This window comes from Marmota marmota, unplaced genomic scaffold, assembly GCF_001458135.2.
Source record: "Marmota marmota marmota unplaced genomic scaffold, marMar, whole genome shotgun sequence".
NCBI classification, from domain to species: Eukaryota; Metazoa; Chordata; class Mammalia; order Rodentia; family Sciuridae; genus Marmota; species Marmota marmota.
Window position 1 is genome coordinate 14,088,315 of NW_026000016.1, and position 23,022 is coordinate 14,111,336.

General features: G+C 39.3%; 1 protein-coding gene across 7 annotated transcripts in view; it reads left to right on the forward strand.

Moving 5' to 3' along the window:
• Bend7 (BEN domain containing 7) overlaps positions 1 to 23,022 on the forward strand; it is a 97,793-nt gene that overhangs the window by 44,086 nt on the left and 30,685 nt on the right. The gene's annotated exons all lie outside the window — the stretch shown is intronic.

The window sequence follows — 23,022 nt, forward strand, 5'->3', positions numbered from 1 at the left end:
AGTGGCAGCTGAGTTGTATTAAATAAGAAAAGCTACAGAGATATCACAATCTTGGCCATTTATGAAAAGAATGATTCAGCTCGAAGTGACACTAAAAACAAGATTACAGAATTTGAAAAACGGTCAATGATGTAACTAGGACTTGCTGAAATGAAGAAGGATCCATTTCCATTTAAACAGGCTGGACTTTCTCAGAACATGAAGGTCAAGGCTGCTGATACTTCTCTGAAATGCAGTCAGGAATTGTTTTAGTTGTCTCTTCCTTTCTTTCTTTCTTTCTTTTCAGGGCAGTATTTTAGCATTATGAAAGTATTTGAAATTAGGAACTATGACCCTATTCCATTTTAATGATGTAGAAAAGCTACCTTCATAATAGATGGTAATGAAATAGATCATTACAAGTAGACTAATAGAGAGGTTTATTCCACCATTCCAGACTGGACATTATACAAGAGTTTGAAAAAGTGAATTATAAACAAATAGAGATTGTGCCTTAATTTTTTCACAGCCCTACTCCTGCTAGAAATACAAACAGCAGTGAAGCCTCTACTCCTAATACCTAATAAAGCCAATTATTCAAATCAAAGAGCTCAAAATTTCCATATGCTTCTTTTATTGTTGAGTTAAATCTATCATTAAAATTCTATTAGGAAAATATAATAACTTGAAAACAGACAGAAATCTATCCCTAAATAGCCAATAGTCTTAATCAACAAATATTTTATGTTCATTTGTTCCCTTGTTGTGTTTATTCATAGACATATTTTCATTTTTTCCCCTGACTACACAAATAATTTATGCTTACAAAATACCAGACCTAAAAAAATATAGAAAACTTAAAGACCTCCATAATCTCATACTTCAGAGGTTACCCTGGACTTTCTTATTGTCCTTATTCAGAGTATGAATGTGATATCAGGGTCGTCTGCCTTATGACACAGACCCTCCATGAAGAACTCAGTTGTCATGAATCTATTACCTGGCAATTTCATAGGCTAGGGGCATCAGCTCAGATCACAGAAGCATAACTGGAGAGTGATGCCACAACCAGACAGACTTGGTCACAGGCTAGCACCATTCTTGGGGCCAATTTGTGTGTGTGTGTGTTCCCCTGCCCCTGTGAAGAAGTTATACTAAGTGTCTGCTCTCACTATGTTTCTAGGTATTCATGTGTCTTTGCACATAGTGAATTAGTATACTTTTTGTCTTGCTAACCTGCCTGTTAGTTTATTTCAGACTCAACTGAATCCTCATGGGGTGGAGGGAAGTCTTTCCCTCCCTTACACACTTCACAAGAACTGGTTTTCCATAAATACATGTTGGGTGAACAAGTAAGCATAGGGTTTTATTTTTCATCTTGATATAATGAGTGTGATGCAAATGTCTATCCTCATGTCTTCTCATAATTAATTTGAAACAAAAAAATCAAAACATTGTTGTAAATTTCTACTAGTTAAATTGCCAATGAAAGTAAAACAAGTAGAAACCAAGATTGAGTATAAATTTGAATACAATTATCTTAATTCCCTAATACATTTTCCTTTGTCATATTTTCTCTAACTGCAGGTTTATTAACCCACATATGACAATGTAAAGTGATTTTTGGAAGTAGCCATTAATTATAGGTCTTATAGAATAACTATACTCAGTTTAACAGTAAAGATATAAAAAGAAATTCATCTTCCTGATCCAAATCTTTTGGATCTGACTAATTTGGAAAAGAGATAAAGTGGTTCTTCTACATAATAGTGCCAAGGCTATCTACTGCACACTTGAAAAACATTTTGTAAATATAAAGTATTCTTTCTTACTCCACCTTTTATGAGATAGTACCCCAGTAGTATATTTATTTGACAAGTCCACTTACCTAGGAACAGAAGACTGGTTAATTTTATAAAATCTCACATGTAAAAATAACAAATGGTACTTGATTTTGTTTCAAACAAGGATGATTAGATTGGTTAAAACAATAGTGGGGGAAAAAGATGAATGAAAATCTATAAAATGCTTATAAATAGGAAGAGAAATGCACTGAAAATAAAAGTTTAAATAAAACTTTTTGTAGTAGTAACATTCCCCATGACAGTATCTTGAAACTAAACTATAAGATTATTTGTAGATTATTTTTTTCATATAATCTCATCTTTTAATCTTTTGTAGTTACTAAAACTCAGTGGTAATTCATTAAAAATTTATTTGTAATTATGACTCAAGGTCTTACTGATGAAAGGATACTTAATGAGAAGCACTCACCTGAACATCTGAACTCAGCTTTGGGAAGAAGTAACTTATGGTCTTGTTAAGTGAAGTCAAGTTTAACAATAAGTAAACTTGGTATCACGGATTTGATTCAGAATTTTTTGCCAGATCACAGAGTGGAGGTTAGTCCCCAGTGTGCTCCCCTTGCATCATGTGGTATCTGCTGAAGCAGCGATTGGTCCACCATCTGGCTTTCACCATGACATACCTCAGTAGACTTGCAGTTTGACGTAGAGTTACTTAAATGTGACATAATCATTGACTCCCCAAATACTCTTAAAAAATATAGTTTCAATAAAGACATTTTTAGAACCCATTATGATTTTTTAATTCAGCATCATAATGACTAGTTAAGAAAGTATTATTGCTGTCGAACTGGACTGGAGTCTTGAGTCTTCTTGCATTCAAAGGAAATTACATACGTGCGTAAGCAAAAGAACTGATTAATGGTCATTAGTTTACTTGACACAAATTGCTACTCTGTTAAGAGGTCAGCACTGATGGTCTGCCTGGATAGCCACAAGGGATCAGAACTTCTCTGGGAGGGAACACTTCTTGACTGGTGATTACTCCAAAAATTCAAACTGGAGTGCCTAACTACATTCAATGTCACCCTCTCACAGGCTCTACAGAAATGACCACCAAAGCCTCTCATTTTATTTAAACAACTCTAGACACACATAGGGTCACTTTTTGTCATTTTATAATACCTCTACTTTTCATCATTATTGTATATCATCATTCATTCTCTTGGGATTTATAAAAAAAGTAAACAGGCATTTTCTATTTAATCTCACATAGGTTTGAATTAATTGAGGTGGAGTTCATATCTGATTTATTATGTATTGATTGATAGTAATTTCTCTGTATTCTCAGAACTCCCTTTAAGCACAAGGCTAAAATATCAATTTCAATTTGAATATCCCTTCAATGTTGATGATTTTATTCCTGTTTGCAGGAGAAGACACTTAGTCTGAGAGAAATTTAAGTAAATTCATTTAACTTAAACAGCTTGTGATAGAATCAGGATTTAACCCCAGTTCTATCTGACTCCAAAGCCATTTTTCAGCAGATTTCATTTATAAAAGGAGTATTTGAAAAATAAAGGCATCCTGTCTTTAAATTTCTACCTTAAAATCTAGCATTTTTTTTTTATTCTTTATAAATTCCAGTAGGAAGGTGGCCATACTAATGTTTAAAACACCCAGTCAGTTATTGTTTGTGCAAAGAATATTCAAAGTGAATTTTTGGTTAAAATATAGCTATACCTCAGTTTATTTCACCAGCTTCAAGAGTAGGTCTTTTCATGAGACTCAGTCCCTTGATGCTAGAGAGGAAAATAAAAATTTGAGTTGAACTCAAAGTTTCTTCCTAAAGAAGAAGGGGGAAAAAAACTTCTAAGACTCTTCCAATGCAGAGAACTTCAAGAAAGAAGCTTGGAAGCAAATACTACATAGAGCTTATCTTCCAAAGTTGTATATAAATTAAGTTCTTATTTAGATGTTTGGCAATTGGAACCAATTGATGAATGCTTTGCTTCAAGAATCCTTTTGAGGGCTGGAGTTGTAGCTCTGTAGTAGAGCACCTACCTTGCATGTATGAGGCACTGGGTTCGATCCTCAGCACCACATAAAAATAAATAAATAAAGATATTGTGTCCATCTACAACTGAAAAAATATTTTTTAAAAAAGAATCCTTTTGAAAGATAGTCATATGTCAGTTTATCTGTTCATATGTTTTTGTTTTTGTTTTGGTACTGGGGATTGAACTCAGAGGCACTTAACCACTGAGCCACATTCCCAGCCCTATTTTGTATTTTATTTAGAGACAGGGTCTCACTGAGTTGCCTAGCATCTCGCTTTTGCTGAAGCTGGCTTTGAACTCGAAATCCTCCTGTCTCAGCCTCCCGAGCCACTGGGATTATAGGCATGTGCCACCATGCCCGGCTCTGTTCGTATTTTTAAATATTGGATCTGCCTAAAACAGAAGATAACTATATAACACCTATAAAATTACATCACACAGTTTGTCTGAGCTATTTTTGTAACTATCACCTAATTATTGTTGTTTGTATTTTTCCACTTTTTATGGAGGGTCAGCAACATTTAAATAAGTCATGTTGAGTCTCAGCTATTCTGTATGTATAGCCCTATATTTTCAGTGCCTTTCATATTGGTTCTCATATTTTATTGTGCATCAGAAATACCTGGAGTGTTAATTAAAATTTTAGATTTTTGGGTCTCATTCTCAGAAATTGATTTAGTAGGTATAGGATATTCCCAGAAATCTGAATTTTGAACAGTCAACCACAGGTGATTCTGATGCAGTTTTTCAGATCCCCCAACCACCCTAGAGAGACTCCTCCCAACTCTGATTCTAACATTTGTGATGAATGTCCACAGTGTGCCACAGCCTACTTGTGAGGCTTGGTATCCTTCAGTTGTTCTTTAAGAGCACCAGTTTCCTGAAGGCTACTCTGCTCCACTTCTATAACAAATGAGAACATCGCATTGTCTCAGTGGCCTTCATTCTTTGAACTCTGGGATTTAAGGCAATTTTCTCTTTCGCATTACACAAGAAACTGGTTTCAGATCTGCAGGCAGTGCCTCACTAGTTCTGGACTGCCTGCTTCACCAAGGTGGAAGAGGGGCCTTTCCTGACTTCTGGCTAACTTAAGGGTCACAAAATAAATGCTATTTAGTGTTCCACAGACCTTGACATTACAGTCTTGAAAATGTAGTCTCCATTCTTAACCATATCTTGGCCAAAGTCTCCTTGATTGGTAAATCCAGAACATTTGTTCAACTAACTTCTGCTATGCAGAAGACATGGTCTCTGCAGCTTTTCACATTCTGGATAAGTCATGAGAACATCCAAATCTTTGCAGTGAGTTCATTGACCTTGTTAACCTAGAAATCATCAGTAGTCATGAAGTTTCTGTTGAAAGCACAAACTTTCATTGCCCACACGCTGTGAGCTGGGAACTGGTGACATAAAGATGTGTAAGGTATGGCCCCTGATCTTAAGGAATGTGCAAGCTAGTAGAGCTACAGGTATGCCAACAGTGACCCATAACACAGAACCCTGCCCCAGGACACAACAAAATAAATGTCAGATGCCTGCTATCTAACAGGTAGGAAGCACAGAGGATGTAAATCTCACTAGGGGATGTTCTGAGTAGGTGACATCTGAAATAGACTTTAATGATGAGAAGTAATTAAATAAATGCAAAGAAAATGGAAAAAATAGCTACCTAATAATTTAATGGAGCTTAAATTCAGTAAAACAAGGGGTGAAAGCCATTTGCCTTCCGAACTATTTAAAGCCTCTACTGTTTGGTAGACTTTGAGGGCAACCTGTTTATCTTAAAGTATTTAACTTCAGGGATATAATACCAAGGAAATGGACTCAAATATAGTGCACCCCCAGGGGTTTTCAGCCAAAGCTGTGCTTATTAACGGTTGTTTCTTAAAGCTGCCTAGACCCCATCCCAGACCCAATAAATCAGAATTTTCTTGGGTTTGGGACCACAGTGAGTCTAATGCCTGTCCCTGCTTCATTGCTGGTCTTCCTTAAACTCAGAAAAGGAATCTCATTTTCCTCAAACTTACATCTGTTTGCTACATAAGGAATGAGTGAGAATGTGGAAATTTAAGAGAAAGGTGGTGGCTTTTATTGATCCTTCTTGAGCCCTTCACATAATGAGTAGAAACCAGTACTGGATTAACTTCAAAGACAAAATTCTAATTCCCAGTTACTGAATTCTCACAAAACCTTCATTGTAACACAAATGTACTGTAAGGGTTGACAAGAACATCCTCCTGCCAAAAGAGATAAGTTTCTGTAGCATAAATAGGGCCACTGCGGCCTGATCACAACACACAGTATAATGGGCACCATCACCATTGCCAACATTGTCACTTTGTATATTTATTATGACATTGCTCAGCAGATGAAAGCAAAGTGTCTTGAGGAAGGGCACCTTTCTTATCTGCACAGTGGTGCCATATGGGCTAGCTGTGGCCTTGAAAACAGAAAGCAGTGTTTGCCACATAACTCACCTCCTTTGTATTTAACTCTCTGAATCGTCTGGCTGATTTGAGATGCTCACCAGCATCCTAAGGTAATGCCTCATCCTCCTGCTTTCTCCTTTTGCAGGGAAACAGGATTGTATAGTAAGGGCAGAATTGGTCAAATTATATTCCCTGTAGCTTTTTGCTGGAACCTACAATTGGCTTCAGTAATCCAGCAAATGTTTCAATTCAATTCTGTAAACTGCCTCATACAAGGTATACATCAAAAATGTGAAAAACTCAGAAATTGGTATTTGCTAGTATTTCTGTCCTTAAAATCCATACACAAATGATCATGGAACCTTTGTAGTCACAGTAATAACTGTGGACTGTCAAATTCCAATAAGAAAACCTCTTAAAAACCCATAGAACTTTATTTAAAAATGAATTGAAAACCCTCATCAATTTTTTTTAAAGAGAGAATTTTAATATTTATTTTTTAGTTTTCGGCGGACACAACATCTTTGTTTGTATGTGGTGCTGAGGATCGAACCCGGGCCGCACGCATGCCAGGCGAGCGCGCTACCACTTGAGCCACATTCCCAGCACGAACTCTCATTAATATTGACTGCCTCCAAGACTCTCTTGTATAAGAGCAAACATGGCTGCATCTGTCCTGATAAAAGCACCTTTAGTAGAGCTTCCACCTTTTGGATTCAGTCAGGTCTTCCCACTGGCTGCTCCCTGTAGTTTTCTGTTACAGTGACTGTTTCCAGATTGTGTTTCATGCATCCTTCTCTGGGTTATCTTTTGACTGCTCTCCATGGTCAGCTCATGGTATTTCTCAGAAACATTTTTATATTCAACCTTAGCATCCTCTCATCAACCCTGCCATTTTGATGGGAGTAAGTCTAACGTTCATTATTTTAAGTACCTCCCTCTCCACCCCTCTATGTCAGCACATCTGCCTTTTGAATTGGCTTAGCCAGGTACCAGTAAGAGGGGGCAAATACCAATTATAAATGTGGACAGAACCAGGTGCAGTGGCACATGCCTCTAATCCCAGCTACTCAGAAGGCTGAAGCAGGAAGATTGCAAGTTGGAGGCCAGCCTCAACAATTTAATGAGACCCTGCCTCAAAATAAATAAAAAGGGTTGGGGATATAGCTCAGTGGTAAAGAACCTATGGATTCAATCCCCAGTACCAAGGGGGCGGGGAGGAAAAAAGATAGAGAAATATGGGAACTCCTACTTTCTGTAGGAGCTAGTCAAATGAGCTAGTTACTTTGGGGCATAAGACATGCATGACATTGTGATTTAATCACAAGGTTCTTAAAAAGTCAACTGTGATGTTCATTACCCAGACACACAATCCCCTTGAATGTGGCAGAGGTCTTCTGATACTAGTACTCCCTTGTAACCTAGTTATTTTTAGCAGAGGCATCAACAGTCTTCCACCCTTCAATTTTGTAAACTCAGAATCACCTTCAATGCATTTTTTTCTCCCCAGTTAATCCTGCTTCATTACCCAACCCTGTCAATTCTTTGTGTGTCCTTCTTCACATTCTTTACTCTTCATCTTCTCTGACCTCATCCAGCTGCTCATCTCTGTATCCTTAAAAGTTCTGCAAAAACCTCAAAATACACCTTGTCTTTCCTTTCCTCCTGCAAGTTTAAACTATATGCTAATAGCCAAACAACATTTATAAAACCAAATTTCATGACATAATTTTCCTATTACCTCCTCTTTGCCCAGTAAATCACATCTAATCTTTGCCCTTTTTTCCAGCCTCCCTGAAACTTGACTTCTCCCTTCTTTCTCCCAGAGCTTCCTACCAGGTGAACCAGCTCAGTGTTGGTACTGTTCCTCAATCATCACATACACCTGAGTTTTGACTTTGAGTTCTGCTCTTCTCCCCAGGGCTGTGATCCTCTTCTCTCACCCCTCTTTCTAGACAAACCCAACTCATTCTTCCTGGCCCAAGCCTCAACCTACACTGATTGCCTCTTTCCCTAAATTCCTATAGTGCTTATTAACTCTGTATGGTTCAGCCATAAGTCTTAACCCTTTGCTTTGCTATTAATGTTTTATGTGGAGGATGACCATATCATTTTTTAGAGTAACAATGGTGCTGTTAGGGCTGGGGTTGTGGCTCCAGAGGTAGACCCTACCACTTCCATAGTTGACTTTTCAAGAACTTTGTGATTAAATCACAATGCCATGTTTGTGTTATGCCCCAAAGTAACTAGCTGACCTAGCATGAGTGATGCACTAGATTCGATCCTCAGCACCACATAAAGTAAAATAGACATTGTGTCCACCTATAACTAAAAAATTTAAAAAAATAAAAAAATGGTGCTGTTAATAATTTCATTGGCAAAATAGGCATTTTAAATGTGAACTATCCCCAGAAAATTAGAATATATGGTAATCCTGTTTACGTTTGAGCATCTTTTCTCCCTTATAATAAAACTATGTTCCTATGGGCGAAGAACATGTTGTATATTTGCTTGTAAATTTCTTGGCACCTGAGACAATGCCACGCAACATGACTAATGATCAGTAAGTACAGGAACAAATGAAAGAGGGAGGGACAGAATCAAGCAGCCACTTTATCTTCCCCCAAAAAGTAGTTTCTTAAAAATTAAAAACAACTCCATCACACTGGATGTGTAGAGGGCATGGAAACAGGACAGTGGTACAACTTCCCCAGGACAAGTTGGAAAGGGCAGCTGGAATTCTAGAAGGCAGGATCTGAGTTTGAAGACTGGCAGACCAGATGATGTATAGTGGTCAAGGACGGTACAAATCTAGGGGTCAAAACTGATCCCGAATAGGAAACCAAATTTGTATTCAGTGGGAACTCTGAAAACATTAATTATTGCCAAATATCAAAGAATGAGCTCCACAATATGCAGTATGAAGGGGGTGGTTTGTCATTTTTTCATTCATATGACAGATTAATCATCTTCAAAAGGTAAAATATAATAAACTTATTGTGAGAGTTGGGTTTAAAGAAATCCAATAGTGGAATACATAGTCAGGCTTAATGTGTCATTTTCTATCTTTATTGTCTTAAGCTTTCTTTTGGGGGGGAGGGGCAGGTCCCAGAGATTTAACTCAGGGGCACTTGGCCACTGAACCACATCCCCATCCCTATTTTGAATATTATTTAGAGACAGGGTCTCACTGGTTGCTTAGCACCTCACTGTTGCTGAGGCTGGCTTTGAACTCACAATTCTCCTGTCTCAGCCTCCCAAGCTGCTAGGATTACAAGCATGTGCCACCTTGCCGTGCTCAAGATTTCTTAATACATCACTACACTTACCCATCCATGTGTTTTTTTAGCATTCATATCATAGCAAATTGCCTCAGATATCAAATAAGAGTCTGAGAACTTTATTGCCACCCTCAAAATGTGCATGTAAAATTTTCCTAAAGCTGACCTCAATTAGAAGGGAGTTGTCACCATATGAAAAGAACAAAAAATAAAGCCCTTCATAACCCTGAGGTATCAGCCCTGCCGGAGGTCCCCAGCATCCTCACCCCAACCTCACTCTGTGCTGCAGCCACAGAAAGTGGTACAATCATGAGGCCTGCACATGATCTATGGGGGAGACCCTACCACTTCCTGCCCATCTTGGGGCTCTTTGTTGTTCTTCTAGCCTTGCTTACCTCTGAATTTGGATGGTTATGAGGAGTCAGATGGTACCTGAACTCTTTCCCTGTGACATAACTCATTCTGGAACTGGAGGCATTTCTTGCAGACTTCCTGGCTATAGGGTGAACTCTGTATTTATGCAGTGACTTAGAAAGTTCATATACCCAGAAGCCTTAGGTTTAAAAACTGAGAAAAACTCATTACCTTTATCCTCCTCCAGACATTTATCTAAAAAACAGATGAGCATGGGCTTTCTATGGCACAGTGGTTGGGCAGAGGAGTGGTGGTATGCATGCTATTTTATGCCAATTGCTGAACTCTTTGATGATTTACAATATTTAAAATTTTTGTTTTGCTTCCTGATCTATAAAATAAGTGAGTTATGAAATATTTCCAAGGTGCCTTCCAGGAGAATTCTATAAATCTATGATTGTAAAACATTTTTCTTTGCTTAAAAAAAAGGGCATGTTAAAGAGTAAACATCATTATATCAAAGCTTGTTACTCAGATATTAATATTTAGCAGATGTAATTCATTCCCTTGAACTATACCAGAAACATTAAACAAAGGTGCATTGTAGCACAGCTTGCCAAAGGAAAGTGTTAATCATATTTCCCAATAGTTATAAATGAGTTCTGCTGTGGGCTTTCTTTAATGAATATAAATTGAAATTAACTTTGTTTAATTTGAGAAACCACTATGGGCACTTTTTTGGCACTTTTCTAGATAGAGATGCTATTGTAGCAAAATGGGATGCAGAGGGACAGGGATAGGGTTGTTTTCCTCCAGAGTCCAGTGGCCTCAAATCTCTGAGAATCACAGTGATTAAACAAGATTGTTCAAATCTCATAATCCCACCAGGTTGGGAATAATGAGAGAGCATTATGGGATGCATTCTTACTCCTCGCCACCATTTAAGTTCCTGAAACATTACTTCCTCTAGGAAAGAGTGTGACTTGACTAAGTTTTAAAGTCTCCAGTTTGGAGATTATATGATTCAGAAATTTTAGTCCAAATTTTCAGAAGTAAACCTACAAAATTAAGTAAATTATGGCTGGGAATAAATTTAATGGCTTTTGAGGGCCTTTTTCATTATAGCTACCAACCACAAATAATAGCCCTAGGCAATAATGATCAGCACTAAGTGTTAGATGGTCATTATGGTCAGCTTTGGCCATACGTGCCTCTGAGACTGTACCAGTGGGCTGCCCAGTAGGGCCCTGCAACAGTCTCCTATATATAACTCAGAAGGACATTCTAATTCTCATGTAAGCATATTAATATGTTTGCAATATTTTATTTCCTTAACTTAAAGCCTTCCTTTTGAGGTGTATTATAGTTAATGATCTGCTAAATTTTTATTGTTAAACCAAATCTGAAATGAACTTCAGGGCTCAGTAAATTTTGAGACTGTGGCTATTTACTAAAGAGATTCTTCCCCTGTTTCTTTCAAGTTAAGTAACAGACCAGAGAAAAAAGTTTCTCAGATTTATTCTTTCATGAACAGAACATTCATGTTTGCCTTTATGTACCCACAGTGAATGCAAGACATGATCTCTGCCCTCCTCAAGCTTATAGTCTAGTCAAACATAAGACATTATTATTGAAAAATGCTAGTTAGGAAAACTCAGGGAGGCCATCTCTAAGGTCAGACCTGAAGGGAGAGATCAGAGGAGGTCTTCCTTCCATAAGTCCCCTAGAGCAAATTACAAAACTTTCTAAAGAAAGCTTCCAGTGCTGATCCTGAAAGAGTATTTTTAAGGAGTAGAACTGAGGTCTGGTCAGTATTGGTATTTCTGTGACAGACTCTTAGAAGAAGTTTTCTGATTTGTTCATAGACTGACTAAGAGTGACATTCGTCCCCTTCAACATGACCTTTACACTAAGAAGTGGAAGTAAGTGTTCATCTTGAAGTGGTGAAGACATTCACCATGATTCATTTTCTCTCTGCCTTATCTGAGACTGAGAACCGCTCTGATGCTTACTTCATACCCCCTCTTTCTTTTTTTTTTTAACATTTTTAAAAATTTTTTAGTTGTAGGTAGACACAATACCCTCATTTTATTTTTATGTGGTGCTGAGGATCGAATCCAGTGCCTCACACGTGCTAGGCGAGTGCTCTACCTCTGAGCCACAACCCAGCCCTGGTTCCCACAATTTTGAGGCCTGCTTGCAGTATAAGTTCTGGAGCCTCAATTGTAGAGGGGGAAGGTAGAGAGATGTAGGTGGAATCTTGGTCATTTAGGGAACTAAGGAGACTTTGGCCTCAGAGCCAGCTCACGTGCAAATCGACCCCACCATACCCATCCCATTCTGACTGCACCATCCCTGTCCTCTCCCATAGGGCCACAGAGATTTGGAGAGTAGTAGCACTCATCCCAGGCCTCACTTTTTGGAAACGAGAGCTAGTTGCTCCCCAGGGGCACTCAGCAAGTGCCCTTTAGAAGAATAGTGTCAGTGGGGAGCAAGATACACAGAGAGATCACAAAGAATGAGGTAACATGGCAGGAAAAACCTGGGTATGAGGAGCAGTGGAGCCCTGACAATGATGGACAGGAAGACAGACCCTCCTGGAGGTTGCATTCCAGTTTGGAAAGCATATGGCAAACAAAAAGATGAGTGTCAGGCCTCCCCCACGGTAGGGGAGAGCTGGTCACACCATGGATCTAGAGTTTGTTTTTTTGTTGTTGTTGTTGTTTTTTTAAAAGAGGTTCTTTTCCTAGAGACCTGTTGTGTTACTGCCTGTATAGCCACTGTATCTTGGCTGGGATGGACTGGCCTGTGGAGGACAGGGGAGTTATAGAAGTCAAGGTCCATAGGGGTGCTATAGAAGGCTGTGGGAAGGAAAGGCCAGGCTTCTGCTGACTGCACACCTGCCTGCCCACAGTGCCATGCTTTCATTCTGAGCACTGGGATAGAGAGAACTCAGAAGATTTCTGTCAGCCTCCAGGCTTTCTGTGCCTTCAGCTGCTGTTGCCTTTCATGCAGCTCAACATGGGTGGCTTGAACCTGGAGCACTGTGCCCACTACCTGCATACCCCTCTTTCTTTAAATTTTAAGAATAAAAATGTTCTATTTCATTCTCTTTCTCTTTCCTACTTCCTCAGAGTAACTTGAAGTTGGAGTGCATCTTTCCTGTTTGTGTTTTTTATTTTACCACTTACTTATCCATAAATCACATTTACCATTATTTCATGTACTTACAAATCTACACACACAGCTTCATCTGTATTTTTGCCACTGGGTTTTGTTTCACATGTCCCCCTTTTTTTAGAGATCTGTCTAGATAACTACTTTATAACTCTGGATTATTCATTATTCATATAACCACTACATGGTGAAGCCCTCCCTGGCTATAATCTTCTGGAGACAGTGGAATTGGTTCTTCTCTCGGTTACCCATGGCAGAGGTCCTCTTGGTGTCTCTTGGATTTCATGTCTCATTTTTCTCTAGGAAACCCACCAGGCAGTGGAATGGCCAAGTGACAGGGTACAGCATCTTCAGTTTCATTGGGCATTGCCAAGTGGCTCTCTAAAGTGATTGATATTATTTATAAACCCATTAGCAACATAGAAGAAATCCCACTTTTCCTCATTCTTGCCAATATCTAGTGTTGTCAGACTTTAGTTTTTCGATTGGGTTCAGTTGGTACCTCGGAAGTAGAATCCCTGATAGCTAATGAGTTTGAGGATCATTTCATTTTGTCATTAATTAGTTATTTTTCTTCTGTGAATTTCTATTTTTCTGTTTTTCCATTAGGTCATTGCTTTCTTACTGTCTTATCTGAGGTCTTTGTCAGGTATACATGTTGCAGATGCCACGCTCTTATTTTCCAGTGTGTATCAACATTGCTATGCTGTCTTTTATCATTGTAAAGTTGAGGTTGGACAGTCAGATTTCTTTTTGTTTATGCTTTGTGCTTTTTTGTGCACATTTTTTTAAATTCTCCCCACTTTGATGATATTCTAATTTTTACCAACAAAGCTTTAAGGCTTTCTTTTGTATATTTGGATCTTTAATCCACCTGGAATCTACTCTTTCCTAAAATGTGACAAAGAAATTTCTTTCTTGTTCTTTGGATAGTCAATTATTTCAGTATCGCCCCTTTTTAATTTTTTTAAAATTTTGAATTGTTTTATTGATTTATGATTTTATCTCTGACAGATACTGAGCTCCCATCTTCCATTGTGAACACTTTTATCAACCTCTGAGCCGATGCCACACAGTGGTCATAACATGGGTATTATGATATTTCTGAATATCTTCAGGTCATGTCCTCCTCTGTCTCTTCCTTCCTCTTCTCTTGGCTCCAGTTCTTTCTCTCTGTATTCAGTTTTCTTCTTCCTGAAGTACAACACTTGATAATTCTTTGGATGAGGGTCTGTGGAATCTTTTCTTTCAGTTGGTGTTCTAAAATCTCTTTATCTGACCATCACTGTCTAAGGGTGTGGAGTTTAGCTGGGTATTCTATTCTAGATGGAGGAGGATTCTTTCAGAGCAGCTGGAAGACATCACAGTGTCGTCTAGATTGAATTGCTGTGAATCTGCTCTTAGCCTGTTCTTTTTCAGACAATCTCCACTCTAGTTGTTTTCAAAATCCCTTCACCCTTTGGCATTCTCTGGTTTCTTTATTCCAGGCCCACATATGTATTTATTTTTATTACTAATATGTCAGATGGTTTTGCTGCTTGGGACCAAGGGTTTATTATTCATCAGTTCTGGAAATTCTTCATCTGTTGTCTCTAACTTACTTGGCCTTTCCTTTATTCTTTCATTTGGCTTCCTCTGAAACATCTGTGAGTGTTTATTGGATCATTTTGTTCCATCCTTCATATCTCTTAATTTGTCTATAATATTCTTCATCTCTTCATCTCTGTATTACCAATCTGGAGAATTCCTCAGATCTGTCTCCCTGTTCTACTCAGTGATATTAATTTGTCATTATTTGTTATTTTTTCTTCTCCAAATTTCCTACCTTTTCCTATTTTTCCATTATTGATTAGTCTCTACTATGAGTTTTTAAATTTCAACTACTATGTTTTAATTTCTACAAGTTCTGTTTGGTTCTCTTTGTAACTGGCCTTCCTTGATGAACGAAGTCCTTCCATTTCAAGCACACTTATTCAGCATTCTATTTTCTCAGGTCTGTGGGGCTCTAATCCTACATTTCTTGGGCCTCACTCATGGTGGATTGTTCCCTCATGTGTTTCACTGTATTTAAATAGGAGTTTGTCCATGAGAATCTGCTGAGGCCTGGCTTCAGAGGCACTCTTAAGAGTTATTCTGCTTTTCTTTTTGTCTGGACCCTAGACTATCAACAGCAATGCTTATGCTCATTCATACTTTTATGCAGATGATATAGCTTCAAATTCCAAACCTCTACAAGGTGTAAGCCAAGCATTTAGGATTTTCTCAGGCAACTTTTTCTCCCCCCAAAGACTTGATAACTTGCTCACTGCCTCCTTGCTAGTGGTAGATCATTCCTCTTTTCACAGCTTCAAGCAGAGGCTTGAGCCTCAACTCCTCCACACATAGGTCCAGGCCCTCATTTTCTACTTCTAAATCTGTGTCAAATCCAAGCTTTGTGGCCATCGAGACTGCAGCCTCCACCTCAGGACAGTTGCAAGGTGTGATTTTGGTCTGCACATGCCCTTCCCTGTGTCTGGAACATTCTCTACCATCTTTGACCTCTACCCCATTTCTTAAGGTCCAGTGTAGCCATCACTTTATCCAAAAGCTTTCCTCAGCTCCAACCCTCCAGCATAGGCATGGGTGGGATTCCCTTCTCTGTGGCCCTGACTGATTTCTGTAGTAGCAGTTGTGCCCTTGTCTGTTCTTGATCCCTTATTTCCCTTTATCCTCCTCTTTATTGCAAGCTCTTTGAGGTCAAGGGGCCATTTGCTTACTAGAACCTAGCATAACCTAGCACATATGGGTACTGGATAAATATTTCCTGAATGAATACACGTTGTTTTTATAATAAGGCACAGTATTGTTCAGGTTCCTGATATGAAGCACTCCTGTTTGTGTACAGGATCAGAAAACAACATCCACTCTAATTGATCTTAATATGAATCAACAAAATGGATGAGAGAAATCATATGCTGAAGCAGTCAGAGCTCAAAAGATCCTTTGTGACCATGTGTCTCCTGATGTGCTTCTAAGATTTATGGGTGCAGAGAGGTCAGAAACAGGAAATCAGAAGACTTGGTGCCCACACACCTCAGCCTTGGAGAAGGTGGTGGTATGTCGTCAGGGGTGTACTCAGAATCAGGCTCCAAGCTGTATAAAATGCTCTCTTCAAGAAGACTTTTCCAGGGCTGTGGTGTAGCTCAGTGGTAGAACGCTTGCCTATTGTATGTGAGGCACTAAGTTCAACCCACAGCACCACATAAAAATAAATAAATAAAATAAAGGTATTGTATCTAGCTACAACTAAAAAAAAAAAACAAAAGATTTAAAAACAAACAAAAAAACCCCCACTCCATTTAAAAAGAAAAAAAAAGGAGGCTCTTCTGGATAATACTAGATATATGTGAAAATAATCTTAGGGTATTTCTTTCCTTTGTCCCTTTTTCTTTTCTTGCATCCTCTCGTCCTTCCTTGAATTAAACTATTCTATTATCATGCTAAAGCCTTGTAACTGGCTCTGAGTACACTTGAAATAGTTGCCCTGTATTTGTCACCATAGAAAATTATCAAGATATGAAGACTTGGTCACAACTAAAGGCCCTGGTTTCTTTCTGAGCCTCAGTAATTATATTTGCTTCTAAGTAAGAGTGTCACATTGCTGACTCTTGCCTAGAAAAAGCACAGGTGGTCATCCTATATCAGGCACATTAAAACCATTTGACTTTTTGGTTTTTTGGGGAAAAAAGGGGCTCTTCTGTTTCAAGAAGCAGGGTACCACCTGAGTTCCTTGAGGAAAAAAGCTACTTCAGGAAGCCACATGTTGGGCTGGGATTGAGGCTCAGTGGTAGAGCTTGCACTCATGAGGCCCTGGGTTCCATCCTCAGCACCACATAAAAACAAATAATAAAAACTAAAGAGATTGTGTCCCTCTACAACTAAAACAAATATATATTTAAAAAAAAGAAGCCCCATGTTTACATGGGAAACACCGAGGTCACTGATGGGCTTGCCTGCATTGCTATTCTCAGTATCCATCTTGTGAGCTGTGTTCTCTGCCTCTCTGGGTCTCTGCTTCTCCTGGCACATCTGCTTTCTCTGCCTCTACACTCTGCTCCCTCACAGTTTGGTTTTCACTGAGACAACCTGACTACTCACATCGTGACATTTCAGCTTTGCCTGCAGTTGCTAAGCTCTCATTCTTTCATTGCCTGCTGTTTCCAGGAGGAGGTGGGAGAGGATCTGGCTCATGCTTTCATGCAGTGTTTGGCATCGACAGCCAGTCATCAAGTCTCCAAATTCCCACCCATCCATCCCCCTACTGCCCAGTTTCCATTCAGAGCTTACTCATTTGTGCTCAGCTGGCCTCCTTGGTCTGGGGTAGGAGCAGCGGTGAAGGGGAGATCTTCCAGACTCACTCAGTTCTCTCTCCCCAGTTGTCCCTCACACTTACATTTTGTGTGGTTGAAAATAATACCAGTATTTGTTTAACGATTGCTGTGCTTTTATTTAGAACTCAACCATTTTTCTTTTACAATACTTGTGTACCCATCTACACCTTTAAATCAAAAACTAACTTATGTGGAAAATAATCCCTACTATTTGTGCAATCTCGGAACAGTCATTTAGCCTGCCCATACTTTGATCTTGTCATCTGTAGTTTAGGATCACAATACCTACCCAATGGTAGTTATGAAGATTAAATGAGATATGAACTGCTAAGCAAATGGGAAGTCTCAAGTAATATCTTTAGGAGAGTAGAAGGAGTGGGCCTAGTGGCACATGCCTATAATTCTAGTGACTTGGGAGGCTGAGGCAAGAGGTTCACAGGTTTGAGGTTAGACTCTACAACTTAGCAAGGCCCTAAGCAACTTAGTGAGACCCTGTGTCAAAATAAATAATAAAAAGAGCTGAGGGTGTAGCTTGGTGGTAAAGTGCTCATGAGTTAAATCCTCAGTACCCAAAAAAAAGAATAGAAGGAGAGAGGAGAATGTGAGAGGGATGCACGTTGGTCATGTAATACTCTGATGTAAGGATGAAGCAGCTTCCCAACAGTCCCTGTGCTTTTAGCACTTCCCCAGTCACAGGTGTCCCCAGTTGAGTTGCTCTGCTTGTCACTTGGGACCCTAGTATGAGGCTGCTGCCCCTCACAGGGCCCTCAGAGTTTGGCAGATCTGATGAGGATGTGGCTTTCAGTGGCTTTCAGTTTTGCTTGTTATAAGACTTTAGTCCCACTTGTCTGTCTGATCACAAGTTACACTTGAGCCGTCACACCCAAGGGTGACCTGTCCCTGCTGGCCAGAGTTCCCAGAGGGTTTCACAGTGAAATTAAAGATCTGCAAGCCTACTTCTGCTCCTTCAAGAGTCTGTATGACACCAGGATGTCCTTTAAAAGTCCATATCCTACCCTGCCTTTTTTCCCAGCACATATAAGGCAGAAAGACTCCAAATGAAGTCCTTCCGACAGAGAGCAGTTGGGGGACATGGCCTGTCCACTCTGTTTGCGGGTGGCACATTCAAGCATGTCAGACACGTTACCCAGCACCACATTCATTAATGATTATATTAAAAGCCACATTCCTGGGAAGGATCTGCTCAGCCGCCACAAGCTTATTCATTATTTATAAACAATTAAAGGGCATGGTTCAAATGAATGCAAGCGTCCGGGAAAGTCATTACTCAAGTACGGATCAACTCAAGCATTTGTCATCTCCCTAGTGACTTAACATACTCTCTGTGCCTTGGGACCTCAAATTATTAAGCAGAGTGGATGCTTATACTCTTATTTAGTTTAATTGTTGGCCTCATTCCACTTGTTCGGATTATTTGAACTTGTTTAAAATTAGTCCCTCACTTCTGTTTAATATATTAAAATAGATAAGGGGGGAAATTTCTTTTTAGAACCTATTGCATTCTAAGGATGAATGCAAATTATCCTACTATGATTCTTAATGACCCACTATTAACATAGTAGGAAACCCAGTGCATTAATGCAATACCTCTTTTCACATCATTACTCCTAATGGAACTGTTACCAGGATAATAGCTTGACCTTTAGCTATAGATTCAGATAGCAAAAATATATTCTGCATACTCCTTACCTCTATTCACATGGCATATTGACTATTTTCACATCAATGCAACAACTATCTTTTGGCCTGTTCTAGGCCTCATCTGCCATTGTAGTGAAAAGAATAGGATTTTCTCTTCGGTAGGTAAATTCTAGTTAAAAGTCTCTTTTAAGTTTGGATTAATCCATGAACTAGACTATCAATAACGTGCCTGATGGAAATATTTATTTGCATAGTTATTTTTTGAGAAGCCTGGCACTCTGCCTTCAAAGGTCTCAGTCACAAACCCAGGAGACAGCAATTTTCCTGGCTTCTTTCTTTTGAAACAGATTGGTTTTAACTGAAAGGAGAAAAAAAAAAAATAAGCAGAAAGTGTTGCCTTAAAAGTGAGTGACAGAGTACTTGAGCTCAAGGTTATTTTGGAAAGGTCTGACCTGAAGCCCCTCCTGGAGTTGGACAAAACATTCCACAGCCTTCCCTTTGGCAATCCTGAACTTGGTTATTGACATGCCCAGGAGTCGTTTTGATATTGGCACAGCCTAAATCTACTTTGTTATTTTGGAACCACTAGTTTCTAATATGTGAAAATTTGGACACATGCATTTCACTATCTAAGAAAAGAGAGGTTGCTATGGAAATTAATTGTATAAATAATACTACAAGTGGGAAGATGTTTCCCTGCAAAGACAGTATATTTAATAATTTTTGTAGTATACATTTTCATATAAGCAAATGGGGTACTAAGTAACAAATAGATTTTTCCATTTATTAAAACAGAACTTCAATGACATCATTTGACGATTCTCTAATTAGTAAACATTGGGGCATGTGAGTGTAATAAAACCTTCTTTCTTTCAAAATATTCTATTAATTAAAACTTCCTAGTAATTTTCCCCCACTTAGTCTAAATTTGTGAGCTACTGTTTTTGCTTTTATTAGAAACAAAACTGAGAAATATGTTTGCTATTCATCACATGCATCTTGAGTTTCTTCAGTGCAAGGCACTAGGTTCTTTGAAGGAGAAAAAGAAATGAAGACCCTGATGTCATTTACAACCTGGTGTAAATTTAAAAGTACACACCTACCACCCAGGGTATTGTTTTCCTCTGTTCTCTCCCAGGTGGAGGCTACTTGCTCTCCCAAGTCCCACATAACTGACACTGGGCATCCTGGTTGATGTCTTCCTGCTCCTTAGTTCTGCATCCTAACCATAACTCCCCCTCTACTCAAGTGAGCTGGGGTAGAATCTTCCTCTAAGGCTCCAGTCATAGCTGCATGTCTTTCTCTTGCTCCCAGGACCTGCTGTCACCTCCGTAATTCCATCATCCACACGAAGATCCATCTGACCCCATGGCCACATGGTGTCTGGCCCTTGTCTCTGGTGCCTTTGGCCTCTTCTGCCTTTCAGCCCGCACTATTGAGCACACCTTAGCATCCTCTTCCACAGCTGCTTGCCTCTGCTGTTTTATTTGATTTTTTAAATTTGGATTCTTTGGTATTGGGAATTGAACCCTATTCTGCCAAAACTACCTGGCAAACTCCTGCCCCAGGCCAGTCCTATCATCCATTGTCCTAGATGGGAGCTGCAAAGTGCTGAGGGAGACAGTGCCCACCTGGGTAGACTTGTCACCCCATCTGTGGCTTGGCAGCCTTTCTGCTTGTCCTTACTCTACCACTTTTCCAGTTATCCTCAAAGACAGCTCCAAACATTCCCACACTCACCGGATGTGGCGGCACACGCCTGTAATCCTCGTGGCTGGGGAGGCTGAGGCAGGAAGATCACGAATTCAAAGCCATCCCCACCAATGGCAAGACACCAAGCAACTCAGTGAGACCCTGTCTCTATGTAAAATACAAAATAGGGTTGGGGGTGTGACTCAGTGGTTGACTGCTCCTGAGTTCAATCCCCAGTATCGGGGGAGAAAAAAAAATCCCCACACTCTGCACCCTGATAGAGCTTCACTCTGAGTTCACTGAGTTAAAGGATCCATCACTCCAGCCTGGAAACACTTCTAAATTGGCCGCTGTCTTCCACTTTTTCTAACTTTAGATAACAGCTCCCTCCTATCTTCTCCTTCTAAGCACTGGTGTTATCCATAGCTCTGTGCTTGGCGTGGTGGGCTTCTTACTCTGTATGTTCTCGCTGGTTATTGGTTTTCTCTCATGAACTAACACATACATAGTCAGACCTATGTGTCAGTGGGTTCGGCATCCACAGATTCACCAACCAGTGATTAAAAATGTTCAGGAAAAAACCTAGCACCACAAAAAAACAACAAAAGCAAACCAAATCCCAAATTCCACACAACTTGGGGGCTGGAAGTATAATTCAGTGGTACAGTGTGTGCTTAACATGCACAAGGCCCCAGATTTAATACTGAGGACAAAAGAAAAAGAAAAAAGAAACAAACCACATTTGTACAAAACATGCACAGACATTTTTCTTGTTATTCCCTGAACAATACAGTATGAGTTACATAGTGCGTTTACCTTGTATTAGGTATTATGAGCAATCCACAGGCTATTCAAAGTGCGCAGGAGGATGTACATAGGTTATTTACAAACATTACGCCATTTTTTATAAGGTACTTGAGCAACTGAGGATTTGGGCATCCTCAAGGGTCCTGGAACCAATGCCTGTGGGTACCCAGACACAACTGCCTGTTTGTACCTTTCAGACCAATGTGTTTAGGCCAACCCTTTTCCTGCAGTGTAGGCTTCTCTGTCCACATCTGCTGGCCATCTCCACATGGGTGGTACAAAAACACCCCCACCCTCACAAGCCTTCCCTTTCTTCTGTATTTACTATATCATTTGATATACGAAAAAACTCCAGTTCTCTGCCCTAGATACCTGACTTGCTCTGGCAACTGTAGTCACTTCTGCAACAAAAATAGTCTCCTGAGGGGATCCCCGCCTTCCACACTGGCCTCCCACAAAAAAAAAAAAAAAAAAGAAAGAAAAAGAAATCCATCCTTCCTGTGGCCACCCTCATACAATTGGATTGCTTACATTTGAGATTGCATTCATAGCTCTTTCTCTTCCTTAAGTTATCGCCTAAGAAGTATGTTCTTTGATTTAACATTTTTTCCTAATATTTTATACATGTCTGAGTATGCTGCAGATAACTTTGTCCATTTTTCTATGGAGACTTTTTATTTGAATGTGCTCTTTATATGGTGGTAGATAATGAATATTTTCAGCCATATTTAGTGCAACTGCCTTTTGTCATTCTACTGAAATATTTATTTTTCATTCAATGGAAATTTCAATTTTTATGTAGTTGAATCTGTCAATATTTTTCTCTGTTATTTCTTTTTAAAAGAAACCTTTTAAAACATTAAACTTACCAATATTTTAAATACCAAGAAGGCAGCATGATATGACTATAGACTAGATGTTGACCTTATGGAGAGCAAGTTGAAAAGGCAAGTTGAAAAGTGCTCAGGAACTGGAGTGGGAGGCAGAAATGTCACCCATACATGCAGTCACATACTGTGCGCAGCATTCCTGAGGGCATTGTCCTGCCTTCCTTTTGTCCTACCAGATGATTCTCCCTAGTTTCTTTGGGCTTAATAGGGAAGGTCTTTACCCAGAACTAAGGTTAACTCAAAGTACAATTGGAATTTCTATCTAGATTATGTCTTAAAATTTCATTAAGACATACCGCATTATTATTTATTTTGAGTATTGATTGGGTTAGTGAGAATCACCGTGAGAACATCATCTTTTTGTGTAATTTTTCATTTTATTTTGAATCGACACAGCAAAAAGTAAGGTCTTTCAGTGTGTTTGTGGGGCCAGTGGATCAGTAGGAAGTATTTCCTTTTTGTCCTATGAGATACACACACACACAGAGATGGAGAAGTAGAAAGAGCAGTTTCCAT